We start from the raw sequence: 13,247 nt of genomic DNA on the forward strand, positions 1-13,247 counted from the left end.
CAGTCACCTGGATAGCTTCATGAAAGAATGAGGATTGGAACCTGCTTTGTGTAGGTTATGGGTTCAAGCCCTGCATCTCCAGTTAAAAAAGGTCAGGTTGATGAAAGAAAGAGAAGCTTAAAACACCCGGAATATTTTTTAAAGTTAACACTAGCCACAAACTTTTGAAACTTCTAAGAGGTTTTTTATTTTATAAATACAATAAAATGTAAATTGAATATAACAATAAATCCAATATAACTATAAATCCAATAAAATATAGAATATATAAATCCAATATAACTAGAAATCCAATAAAATACAGAATCTTATATACTAATAGTCAAGTGACCCTGATCTGTGGATACATAAATCCAGAGATTGGAGCTATGATCGTCAAGACAGATCTTCCTACACACCTGAAAAATTACCCAGAGAAATCTAAAACAAAAAAATATTGCTGTGGGTTAAAAAAAAAACAAAGAGATAAAAGGAGCACGTGCAGTCTTAACCAGATGCCCTCAGTGGCTGTTGCTAGGCAACCATAACAATTTAACCAAAATTCTAGGCTTGGTTTTTGTCAGTAAAAGGCAAGGAGAGGGAACAAGGCCCTTTCCAGGGCTGTTTGGGCATTCAAGGGAGGACTAATTGAGGCCAGGCCCAGAAGCAACCACCAGGTAACTTGATACATGATATGCATGACTCACCCAGGTGTGGCTGCTTGCTACTGTTCAACACAAAAACCAGTGTAGTGTAGTAGTTAGAGAAGGATGTGGGAGACCCAGGTTCAAATCACCACTCTGCTGTGGAAGCTCACTGGGTGACTTTGATACAGTCATACACACTCAGCCTTACTTACCCCTCAGGGTTGTTGTGAGGATAATATGGTGGCAGAGAATGATGAAAGCTGCTTTGGTTCCCCATTTGGAGAAAGGCAGTATATAAATGAAGTAAATTAAGAAATATAGGTGAAGATGGGGACAGATTAAAGGTATATTGTTTAGTGGATTTGAAGGAGAGAAGAGTGTATGGAAAAGTGAGGCTATGGAGGTTGCCAGGAGGAGGGAAAGGGGAAACAATGTGGGGAAGTGGATACAGTGGAAAGAGACGTTACCTGCCCCTCCACAACTCCTTGCAGGTTTTCCACCATGCAACTGGGCCATAGGGGAGAGGCTGCCTAGGGTTGAAGGGGGAAAGGTGAAGATGGGGTTAGATGAAGGTGAGTGGAAAGGAGAAAAGGAAGTAGGAAAGGGGGGAGAGGCTATGAGGGGCAGGGCAGGGAAAGCTTAGGTAAAGTAGAGAACAACACTTGGAGCTCTGTGTGAGTGGAATGTCCTGGAGGCGAATTCTGTGGTGCAGCCATTATTGCCAGAGTGGGGGAAAGCCTTCAGTTCTAAATGAAGTTCCACCCTGATTTTGATAGTGCACAACTCTGATGCCGTGGAGAAAGGGATTGGGGGGGGGAGAGAGACGGCTGAGGAGAAATCGGTGTGTGAAATGGCTGTGAAGAGGAGAATGGAGGGACAGGTCAGAAGCTGACATGCATTCAAGACTAGAGGACTTCCTCCTGATGGCCACAGACAGAGACGGCTTTAAAAGGGGATTAGACAGATTCATGGAGACTAAGTCTATGACAGGCTTTAGCCATGGTGCGTAAAGGGAACCTCCATGTTCAGAGGCAGTCAACCTCTAAATCCCAGTGCCAGGAGGCAATGCCAGGGGAAGGCCTCAGCCTCACGAAGCTGGAGTTGGTTCCCAGTTCCTTATTCGCAGTTCCTAGTTCCTCCTTATTCACAAAGCCAAAGACAAATATTGTGGGGAAATTGAAAAGCTCTGCACCCCAAAATGAAGTTTGGAGGGGCACCTACCATACACCTACAGATTCAGCAGATTCAGCCCTCGAAGTGGATCTGTACTGGGTCATCTTACAAAGTCCAGTTCTTGAGTTAACAGCTTCAAAGTAGGGTGCCCCCAGAACAAGTCAATAAGCAGAAAGGGGGGGCGGCTGCAGCAGAAAGAAAAATTTGGAGCGGACCACCCCAAATCACACAGCCCTGAACTCCAGAGACTGCCCCCTGCAAGAGGACATGTGCCGGTGCTGATCCAGTCTCTGGTTCTGGAGCAAAGGACTCCTATTTGGACTGCCTCTCAGAACCTTCTATTAGACATTGCTGTGAATATGGAACTGGGGGAAATAAAAATCCTCTGCACCCCAAAACAATCTTTGAATCACCCCAAATCACACAGCCCTGAACTCCAGAGACTGCCCCCTGCAAGTGGGGGGAGCTCCTCAGAATCAGTAAAAAGTGTCATTTAGTCACACAAATCACACCTGAGTTGAGCCTATAGAAGCAAAGTGTTCCTAGTAGCCCTGAGGAAAAAATTACCTCAGTTTGTGTATGTGGAAAACACCTAAGAGATTAAACAATGAATATATGGAGATACTGGAGGTGAACAACCACAATGTCCTTGGTCAGTGAATCAGGTTTTCACATGACTCTAATGAAACCAGAGTTAATACAGCCTGAACATGACTGATTGGATGAATAAATTGTATGAATATGCATCAATGGCAAAATGAATTTCTTATATGCATAAGAGACCAAACCAAGAATTTCAGGAAAAACTGAAAGGTTTTTTTTAAATATGTAGCTGCAAACTAAGGAGAATTAAATGAAAGTAATATTAAAATAGATCAATTCTTAGCAAGCTAATATGCTGAACATAATATGATTGAAAAAAAGTTGAAAATAAAATGGAAAATATAAAAGGCTGTATATAAAGTATCTTAAGTATGTATGGGGACGGAGACGGGAAATATTATGTAGTTTCACTATTCTGATATATTTTTTGCTTATATTTTATATGTATTTGGTTTATTTTTTATAAATTTCATTCATTGTTTACTATTTAAATTTAAAAAAAAAATTAAGAGATACTAGAGGTGAACAACCAAAATGGTCAGCGAGTCAAGTGTTCGCCTGACTCTAAGGAAACCAGAGTTAATGAATCCTGATTATTTCAGGAAGGCAATCAGACTGAAAGGTCTGAGTGTGCTGGTTTTTTCAGTGCTCCAGTTGCCAGAGTACTCACCACAACATATAAGTACTGGAGTGGCAGCTGTGAAGTCAGACTATACCACGAACTTCCTGCTCCATCTTTGATAGGCAGTGACTTGGCACAAAGGGTCCAACATATTAACGTGTTAATCCAGCAGCAGAAAGGAGCCATGAAAGAAAAAGTGATAGAAAGTGGGAGAAGGGAGAAAACTATTGAAATCCCTGTCAGTGATACAGAAGAAGTAGAGGGGGTGTTACTTAGCAACCCTAAATTGTTAACAGGCTAGCTTTGGTGACAGCAAGTCTGCATGTGCACAGAAACAAGATGAAAATGTGAAACCTTTAAGAGAGCAAGCAGACAGAGGGACACTGGAAACATCTGCTGGAAACCCTGTGTGCTTCACCTATAAACAGGGCAGGCTTCACAGGGAAAATGGAAAGAGAGTTCACTCTGGGAGAAACAACAACAGCTTGTAGTTTCCCAACAATATAGAGTCTCTCTACACAAGACGCCTGGGTGCATCTTTGTCAAGTGTTGGGAGACACAAAGTTAGCTGGGACGCATAGTTTTAAACAACAGAGCTGGCAGAGATCATGCCAGAAGGGACAGATTCTCTCACAACCCACTGCATGTCCACCAGCTTTGGTTTGCCAAACTGTTTCCTGTTCTGGAGCTTTTACCTGGCCACCCTCGCTACTTAAAACTTTGAATTGCCTGAGCCTTGGCAGGGCAAAGGCTCCGAAAGAGGCCAGAGCCAGTGGTGATCACTCCAGAGGGGACGGATTATCTCACAGCCCTCCACTGGTTCTGGTGTCTCCCCTTCTGGAGATGCTTTGTACAATGCACTGTACAAAGCAATTGCCTGGAACGCCAGAGTGAAGCCCTCTCAGTACAGAAATACTCTTCATTCCCCCCCCCCTTATTCAAATGACAGGCATTTAGAGTTGGTGCGCAGCTCCTAAGCAGGAAAAGCCTGGGAGAGATGCAGAGCTGTGATCTCAAGGTCGGACGGCTGGTTCTCAGGCTTGGTCGCTCCCCTTTGAGGTTCTTTTTTGACACACACTTCTCCAGGTTACAGATCCCATTCGGGGGAGCATTTCTTGTCTCCCTGTTTCTTATAGTCCTCTTTGGCTTTTTCCAGGGTTTTCTTAATCAAATCCCATTGTTCCACTACAGAGTTCCACCAGGTGCTCAGGTCTCCCCCCCTTTTCCTAGGAGGGGGTCTTTTATGAAAGGTAATGCCTTGCCCTTGAAATTTTGCGTGATTTTGAAGGGAGATGCTCCTGTAGAGCTATGAACGCTATTGTTATAACAATATTCAGCAAATGCAAGGTACTCAGTCCAATTATCCTGTTGATAATTGATGTAACACCTTAGAAATTGCTCCAATACTTGATTAATTCTTTCAGATTGACTGTCGGTCTCGGACTGCTATGCCGAACTCAGCCCTTTGGACATGCCCATCACCTCCATCGGCTCCCTCCAAAACTCAGCAACGAATTGTGGGCCCCGATTTGATATTACTTTAACAGGAAATGAATGGAGCCTTACTATATGCTGTATGAAAAGTGCGGCCAACTTCTTGGCTGTTGGCAATTTAGTGCAGGGGATGAAATGGGCTTGCTTTGAAAATAGGTCTACCACCACTAGAATTACTGTTTCCCCCTTGCTTGGAGGGAGATCAGTGATAAAGTCCATGGACACTACAGACCAGGGCTGGGGTGGGGTTTCCAGGGGTTGTAGCAGTCCCAGCAGTTCCCCGCCTCCTTTTGCCCATCAAACAGATCTGACATGTGGATATATATTGCAATGCATCCTTCCACATTCCAGGCCACCAAAACTGATGCTGTATCAAGTGTAACATTTTTAAATATCCAAAGTGGCCGGCCAATTTGGCAACGTGACACCTTTTCAATATCTCCCCCTGCAATCCTGGCATAATGTACATTTTGCCATTCCTGTACCAGCAGCTGTTCTCTCCCTTTTCCAAATCCCCGGGCAGATCCACCCCTCCCTCCTTTGCCAGTTCAGCTTTAACTTTCTCTTCCCACTCCAGGAGGGAGGAAGAGGGAGGGCGATTCGCTTTCGCCACTTGGCTTCTGGTGACTAAGGCCCCTCCCAACTGAGCTGGGGAAAACATTGTGTCCACTACCACCTCCCACTGGCTGTCGTGTTGGGGGAGGCAGGACAGGGTGTCAGCCAGAAAATTTGATTTCCCAGGGAAATGTTTGAGTACAAAATTGGATCGGGAGAAAAACCACCCATCACAGCTGCTTGGCTCCTAGCCTGCACTGCTCTCACAATGTCTCCAGATTTCTATGATCAGTTCGCACCTCAGTTGGTACCTTGGCCCCCTCCAGCCAATGCCTCCATGTACTGAGGGTCAGTTGAACCGCTGCCGCCTCTTTGTCCCATACGGCTCAGTTTCTCTCAGCCTCAGAGAATTTCTTAGACATATACACACAGGGGTGCATCTTCCCATCTTCCCTCTTCTGCAGGAGGACCCCTCCCATGGCAACATCGTTCGTGTTCACCCAAATCACAAACTCCCGGCTTTCGTCGGGGTGGCACAACACAGGTTCAGACCGAGCTTTTAACTCCTCAAAGGCCTCTTGGCATTCCTTGGACCAGGCCAGTTTAGCACTCTTTACTCCCCCAGCACCCTTCCCCTTGGTTTTCAGTAAGTCTGTTAGTGGCAAGGCAACCTGAGCAAAATTCTTAATGAAGGGTCGGTAGAAATTGGCAAACCCCAGAAATGACTGTAGCTGCCCCCAGTTTTTGGGGGCTTCTCATCCCAGTACTTCTTCAACTTTGGTTGGATCCATTCCCAAGCCCTTTCCTGACACTTGCTATCCCAGAAAATCTAATTCCTCTTTATGAAATTCACACTTTGACAACTTCACATACAGTGTGTGATGGTACAGAGTTTTCAGCACTTCTCGCATCAGTTTCACATGAGAATCATAATAATCCATATTCACGAACACATCATCAAGATAAATAATCACCTCCTTATAAAGATATTTGTGTAGGACCTCATTAATTAAATTCATGAACACTCCTGGAGCCCCCTGCAACCCAAAAGGCGTGGCTCGATACTCAAATTGCCACCGGTGTGTGTGTGTCTGTGTGTGTGTAATAAAATGCTGCCTTCCACTCACCCCCCTCCTTTATTCTTACTCAGAAACAGGCATCTCAGAGGACCAGCTTAGTGAAGATCTTTCCCTGGGCCGCCACCCCCAGTAAGTCTGTAATCAAGTGGAGGGGGTAGACATTCAACATCGAGACAGCATTAATCACCCTATAACCCGTGCACAACCGCAGGGCCCCATCCTTCTTCTTCCTGAACAACTCTGGGGCAGCATGGGGGGAACTAGCTGGCCGAATGAAGCCTCTCGCCAGATTTTTGTCAATAAATGTATGTAACTCTGTTCTTTCTCCCAGGCTCATTGGGTAAAACTTCCCCTTTGGCAACTTAGTCCCTGGGATCAGCTCGATCAAACAATCTGTGAGTCTGTGAGGGAGAAGTTCATCTGCCTCTTCCTCTTCAAACACCTGACTTAGATCCTGGTACTCTGGGGGGATACTCTCCCATTCTTCCATGGTTAAACACACAGTCTCTAGGAGGGAGGGGGGTTTCGGCCCCATTTCACATCCCATACATGTTTTTGACAAGCTTCGGAGTGGAAGCACAGCTCACTGGCCTTCCACCTTACATACAGGTCATGATCCCATAACCATCTCACTCCCCAAGCCAGGGGGAACTTGGTGGTGGGGCTGACCACGAAGGTTCTTTCCTCCCAATGTTCCCCCATTCCCACTGGGGTAGGCTCAGTTTTGTAACTAGGGGGATCCCTTTCATGACCATTCTGTCCATCTGTTCAAACATGAGGGGTTCAGGTAGTTTCGCTACATCCAACCCCAACGCCGTTACTACAGCAAGTGCAATCAAATCTCTGCTGCACCCCGAGTCAATCTAGGCCCTCACTTGGATATTCATCCCCCTCCAAGGGTTTAGCAAAGTGACCACTATGAAAAACAACTCACTTTTTGGCCTCACCTTCTGTGGCACTGGATCTTCCGTGACCTGCTGGCAGGTGCCCTTCACAGCATGTCTCCGCCGTTTCCCATCAGCAATCCCGGTTCCCCCTCGCTGCCCAACGACGGTCCTCCACTTGAGTCGTCTCTCTCTTCCCTTTACGTATCGGCAGCCACAGTTGCTTCCTTCCTGGAAGTCAATCAGGGCCTCACCTTTGAGCACCACTCTGATGGCCTCCTCGGCTTCAGCTCTTTCCCCAGCTGAGTCCTTTCGTCACCCAGACGTTCTGTGGTGAAGTGGCCCGCTTCCCCGCACCTCAGGCACAGCCTCTGTTTCATCCTCCGGTCCTTCTCGCTCGCAGCGATGCTGATTCACGATCTCCCTTGCTCCCGGAGTTATGCGTCCATCAAGCTTCTTCGCTGGCCGGCTTGATGCTGTAACTTCAGCAACTTCACTATTTGCTCCCTATTCTCAGTTTCACAGGCCAGTTGAATCCACCCTAGGAGCGTTCTGGGGTCGTCCTGCACCATCGCTTTCGCCACCGGGTCGGGGTTCAGGGCAGCTCTGAAAAACTCAATCTTCACCCCTTCTTTCCAGTCCCTCAGCTTGGCCGCATATTCCTGGAAATCAACGGCATATTCCCGGACTGGACGGTTGCCCTGCCTCATACGCCTCAGGCGGATTCTTGCCCTCTCCTCCTTGAGAGTTTCTTCGTACTGCTCCTTGAGAGCCGGGATGAAAGTCTCCGTGCTCCCCAGCTCAGGAGCTTGCGTCACATACAAAGTCACGTACCACTTAGCTGCTGGGCCCCCCAGCCGTGAGCCTATATAACTGATTTGGCTGAGTTCATCTGGGGAAGTGAGGCCCTATTCTTTTAAAAACTCCCCCACCTGCACCAGGAAGCAGCCCAGTTCATCAGAGTCCCCGTCGAAATGAGCTTCCAGTTTACACCAGGCAAGGGGTGGCAGGTTCGGATCTCTCGGAACGCTTGCTCCTCTGTTGCATGGCTGGGGAATCACCCTTGGGGCAGCAGGGAGGGCAGGTACGGCTGGGCGAGGGGGTCCCTGAGGTAGTCCACTTGGGAGTCCTCCCTGGTCAAGAGGACCAGACGGTATTCCTCCCCTGCCTCCTTGGGCCTGCGTGGCTTGGTACAGTTCTTGCAGTCCCTCCATGATGTCGAGCATCATCGGCTTGGCCTCCTCCACCTCATCACGCAACTCCTGCACATCAGTACTGCCACTCAGGTCTCGAGTTTCCTCGTTCACTTCCTTGTCACTCTCACACTGGTCTTTGGCCGTGGCAGAGTCCCCATCCTCCGTGTCTCTGGTTGGTTTCTCCGGGAGGGCCCCCAGTCCTCTGGGGCCTGACCCGAACAGCTGCGCCTTGTCCCCCAGGTCCTTGACCGGATTCTCCAGGGCCCCTGTTCCTCCCCGAGACCTGGCTGGAACAGGTGCGCCTTTTGCCGCTCCTTCCAATCCTTCATCTGACCATACAAAGGACGTGGTATCCATCCTCGGGGTGTTGCGCTCAGCCAGTGTAGGAAACTCGCTCCTGGCTTGGGGATTACCCTGACCCCGCATGTCTCGCCTGTCCCAGGCTTCAGCGGTCCCACAAGGTCTTTAGGTATGCCCTCAGGTTTCACAGGAGTTCTGTTGCCTGCTTCGTCTGTCACGGTGCCGGTAGGGCGATCTTGCTGGCTCCCTGGTTCCGAGGGAAAGCTGGTGATTCCAAGCAAAATGTCAGGCCTGGCTAGAGGACTCTCTCAGACTCTCCACTTCATCAGACACAGCTGTATGAGTTGAAGGTCTTTATTATGAGATTTCCACCAGTAGTGCACTGTACAAGGCAATGGCCTGGAATGCCAGAGCAAAGCCCTCCCAGTATAGAAAGGCCCTTCATTCTCCTCCCCCCTATTTCAATGAGCTATTAAAGGACGGGTGTTTGACTGATGGGCAAAGGTCCTGCCCCTTTCTGAAAAACATCAATCCCCTTTAGTTCTAGTTGGAGTGAGGAGAGCAGCTAGCAGCCAATCAGAATCCCTGGAAGGGTTGGAGGAACCAGTCAGAAGAGGCGAGTGACAGAAAAGTTGGTACACTGTCAGCTCAGCTCAGATAGGATCTTCAGAGGAAAAGAGAGAGGTGGGATCTTCTCTCAGACTCTGCCTTGTGTATAAGCAGACTAAAATAGTGAATCTTTCCTGCCTTTTATGATAACGCAGGCTAGCATGAGAAAGAGACTGTAACTGTCTTCAACCTCAATTTCTGAAGGAAACTAATGAAAGATTTGTGTATTCTGAGAGTCGCTCTACACAAGATGCCTGAGCGCGTGTTTGTCAAGTGCCGGGAGATGCAATGTTAGCTGGGAAGTGTAGTTTTAAATGACAGAGCTGGCAGAGATCGCTCCATAGGGGATGGATTCTCTCACAGCCCTCCACTGCCTCTGATGTGCCAGAGTGACTCCCCTTCCAGAGCCTTTGCCCTGCCGCCCTCGCTGCTTAAAACTGCGAATTAACCAAGCCTTGGCAGGGCAAAGGCTCTGTGAAAGCCCTTCCTCTGCCTGAAGAGAGGTGGCTGGCCCTGGGGCCAGAAACTTCCAACAGGCTCTGAGTTGCAGACCAGGGAGAGGTATGAGGTCCCCAGACTGTTAAGGGCTTGAAATGTTAAGACCTACACCAACTGTCAGACTATGGAATCCCAGTTATCTGAGTTCGTCTCCCCCCCTTCTGCAAGAAGCACAAAGTTTCTTGATTCCAAAAGGTTTATTGAAAGACTGTGCTCAGGATACAGGTGTCCATAATCCAAAGGCTGTAGAGGCCCTTGGCTGAACGAAAGCTTTGTTGAGAACGGCATGTAAAACGAAAGTTACAACACTTCAAACACCCATTCCCAGCCTCCCCCCTAGTCCTGTCTGTGAAGGCATGAGAAGACGAGGACATCAAGGTCGTCGGCTGGACTGGTTAGATAAGACTCTTCACTCCCATGGATATGAGCAGCCTGGACGACACCTGGGCCTGGAGGGAGGAAAACTAGACAACTACTGATTATAAGACAAGTTAACATGGCGTTACTCTGGCTAGAGAATTGACATCCTGACACCAGTACTCATACATACATAAGGAATATTCAAATATTTTCAAAACAAAGAATTCAAAGCTTGTGTTTAATCATTTGCATTGGAGGAAAAATAATGTGTCTTTTAATTTACCTTAAAAGATGTATCCTGATTTTTATTTAGCTTGAAAATAATCACCCATTACAACTCATTTTGGTTGATAAAAACAAGAAGGTAGATTTTAACGCTGAAATATTTTTTTTAACATATTATAATTGGGCTGAGAATTCAGATTTTGACCTTATAAACTATGATGGCGCTCTTGATTCCTATTGAATATTTTAACTGACTTCATCGTTCACTTACACGACTTCTCTACTCCTTTGCAGAATATTGTGCCTCAGAGGGTTTGATTATAAACTTCCACAAATCTAAAGTGATGCAGATCTCTAGATCCTTACGTCAGAAGAACCATCTCTGGCGTGGAAATGGAAATCGTATTGAACAAGTTACTATGTTCAAATATCTTGGGATTTATTTTCGCTAAAATATGTCTTGGACAGCTCACATTAGAAATGCTCGAACCATAGCGCTTATAACCATGAAGGCAATAATTCGGGTTTTTTATTCTAAAGGCGGACAATACATCACAGCTGCCATTGTTGTCTTTAACAGCAAAGTAGGCTCGCAATTTTTATATGGAGCACCTGTGTGGGCTGAAGTCTGTAGAGAATCGATTGACTCCCTCCTCCATCATTTTCTTCAGAAATTACTGGTGCGCCTAACTGTGTCGCTGGAGTATCATTGAGGGCAGAATTGGGACTTAGGTCCTTTGAAGCACGGGTATGGGTGGCAACCTTCAGGTTTTGGATTAAAACCCTGTTCTCCACAGAATCAAATGGCTATTTGCACCTGCTACAGACCGATTCCTATCAAAGCCCTTGGAGTAAATTGATCGAAAACCGTGTCCAGGCCTTGGGTATTAACCCTCACAATCTGAAAGAACAAGGGCCTTCAGCAGCTCTCTCCTCAATCTTAGGTTGTTTGATTGAACTGGATTATAGAAGTACTATGATAAGAGCACGTAAAGTATGCTCACCGATATATTTGGGTTTAATATTACCACAATCTCTTCCAGCTTACTTTGATTTCTTGTCAGTTCCACATTATCGATTATTATTTATGTTAGCCAGATTGAACGCCATCCCAGCAGGAGAGTTGCTGGGACGTTTAAATAGGGTTCCCTATTCTGAGCGACTCTGCCAATGCGGCTCTGGCCAAATAGACACTCTTCAACACTGTCTGTTTGATTGTAATGTTCTAAACGCGGCAAGAGACAGATGGATCAAGCCCCGTATCCAGGACCCAGGAAGTACAGAGGACAATTTGAGGCTCCTTTTAGCAGGGGTGGATTTTAATACTACTTTAGCAGTAGCCAAGTTCCTCTCCCAATCGGTTAAAGAAAAAACTTGCTAAAATTTAATACTATACAGATTATATATTAAAAGACTTTTCCTATTTTAACTCTAATTCTAGTGTGGCACTGCTCAGAGCCGAATAGGCTGTATAAGCAGTATCATTAAAGTAAAAGTTCACTTACAGAATTCCCTTCCTCCCTATGCATTGGTGGACTCCAAGTTAAATAATTTTTAAAAGAAGTTAAATAATAGGGCATCCCGTCACCCTGCACTGGTGGGTGCCGAAGTCCTGAGCTCCTCTCCCAGCGAGGCAATAAAAGGTTAAAAAAAAGAAGAGCATTTACAGCCTAACAATGGCTATAAAGATAAACAGCAGAGGACGAAGTGAGGTGCTTATCAGCACCTCAAATCATTCCAACAAAGCAAGCTCAGCAAGCCCAGCCACTGAAGGGGACATTAAAAAACTCACTTTGGAGAAGGAAGCAATGCAAGAAAGAAAGTTTTTGTATATAAAACATTTATAAATTCCCTAGTGCTCCAAATAAAGGACATTTTTTTCTACTCTCAAGGAGACTGAGGCCACAGCAGATACTGTGATGGAGCTCATTCTATGCTATGCTATGCTATGCTATGCTATGCTATGCTATGCTATGCTATGCTATAGCTATGCTAGCCCAGTCTAGTTTACTTGTTATTCAAAATGAGATTCTTTTTTAGAAAAACAGTCTTGGGAGCAGGTTGATAGGCCACAGTGGCAGAACAACCTATAAATGATTTGTGTTGTTGTCAGTTCACTTTTACTGGCTAGGTGATTAACAGCTCAGTCCTGAGTGAGGCGGCTGAATGTGCTCAGGAAGCAGACTAAGGGTTATGCTGGTGTATCCTACACTTATGCCTGTGTAACCACCCATGACCGCGCCCAGCCATGGTGCAGCTCCACTGCAGCCTTGCCTGTGCCTGGCGACAGCAGCTGGTCATGGGCGGAACTCAGGTGTAAGTCCCTGCACCAGTGCCCAGGGGGTGTGCCAGAGAGTGGGGTGCAAGTCAGTGGGCTCCCAAAGCCACTCCAGGCCTGGGCACACCCCCTGCAGCAGCGGAAAGTTACGCTGTGAAAAATGGTGGCATAGCCCATAGGCTCCCATTGAACAGGAAAACTCGCTCTCCCCCTCCCCCCCATTCCCAGCCCCGCCTAAGCAGTCCAGTGGCTCAAAGGATACCGACTACCACGGGGACCAATCCACTCGGGCCTTCACTGCAGCTGAGCTCCCACCCCAGCAGCCAGTCAGTCCACAGCCCACTCTACAGACTCTCCAGTCAGGGCAGCCATGGCCCCAGGTAAGTGGGGGTGTGGCCGGAGGCCCTGCCTGAGAGCTTCCTGCCATGGGGGCTTAAAACGCAAGGCAGGAGGGGGTGCATGTGGTGGCAGGGCAAGAGTGCACTGGGGAGACTTAGCGAAATTTAGGGAGCACTGTGCACTCACTCAGGGGAGGGGAGCCGGGGAGGCAGCTCAATCGCATCGGTCTCCCGTCTCCCCTCACCTGTGCCCCCCCTCAGCATTGGCCCCTGCGGTTGAGGCCCACTAGCGGGGCACCGCCCCTGCCTGCAAGCTGGCACACTCCATGCTTGCCTGTGGAGCCTGTGGAGCCATGCCTGACACAACGGCTGTGCGGCACCAAAAATGTTGTCCTCTTACCACTGGA

Source organism: Eublepharis macularius, chromosome 9 (genome assembly GCF_028583425.1).
Source record: "Eublepharis macularius isolate TG4126 chromosome 9, MPM_Emac_v1.0, whole genome shotgun sequence".
In the NCBI taxonomy this organism is placed as follows: domain Eukaryota; kingdom Metazoa; phylum Chordata; class Lepidosauria; order Squamata; family Eublepharidae; genus Eublepharis; species Eublepharis macularius.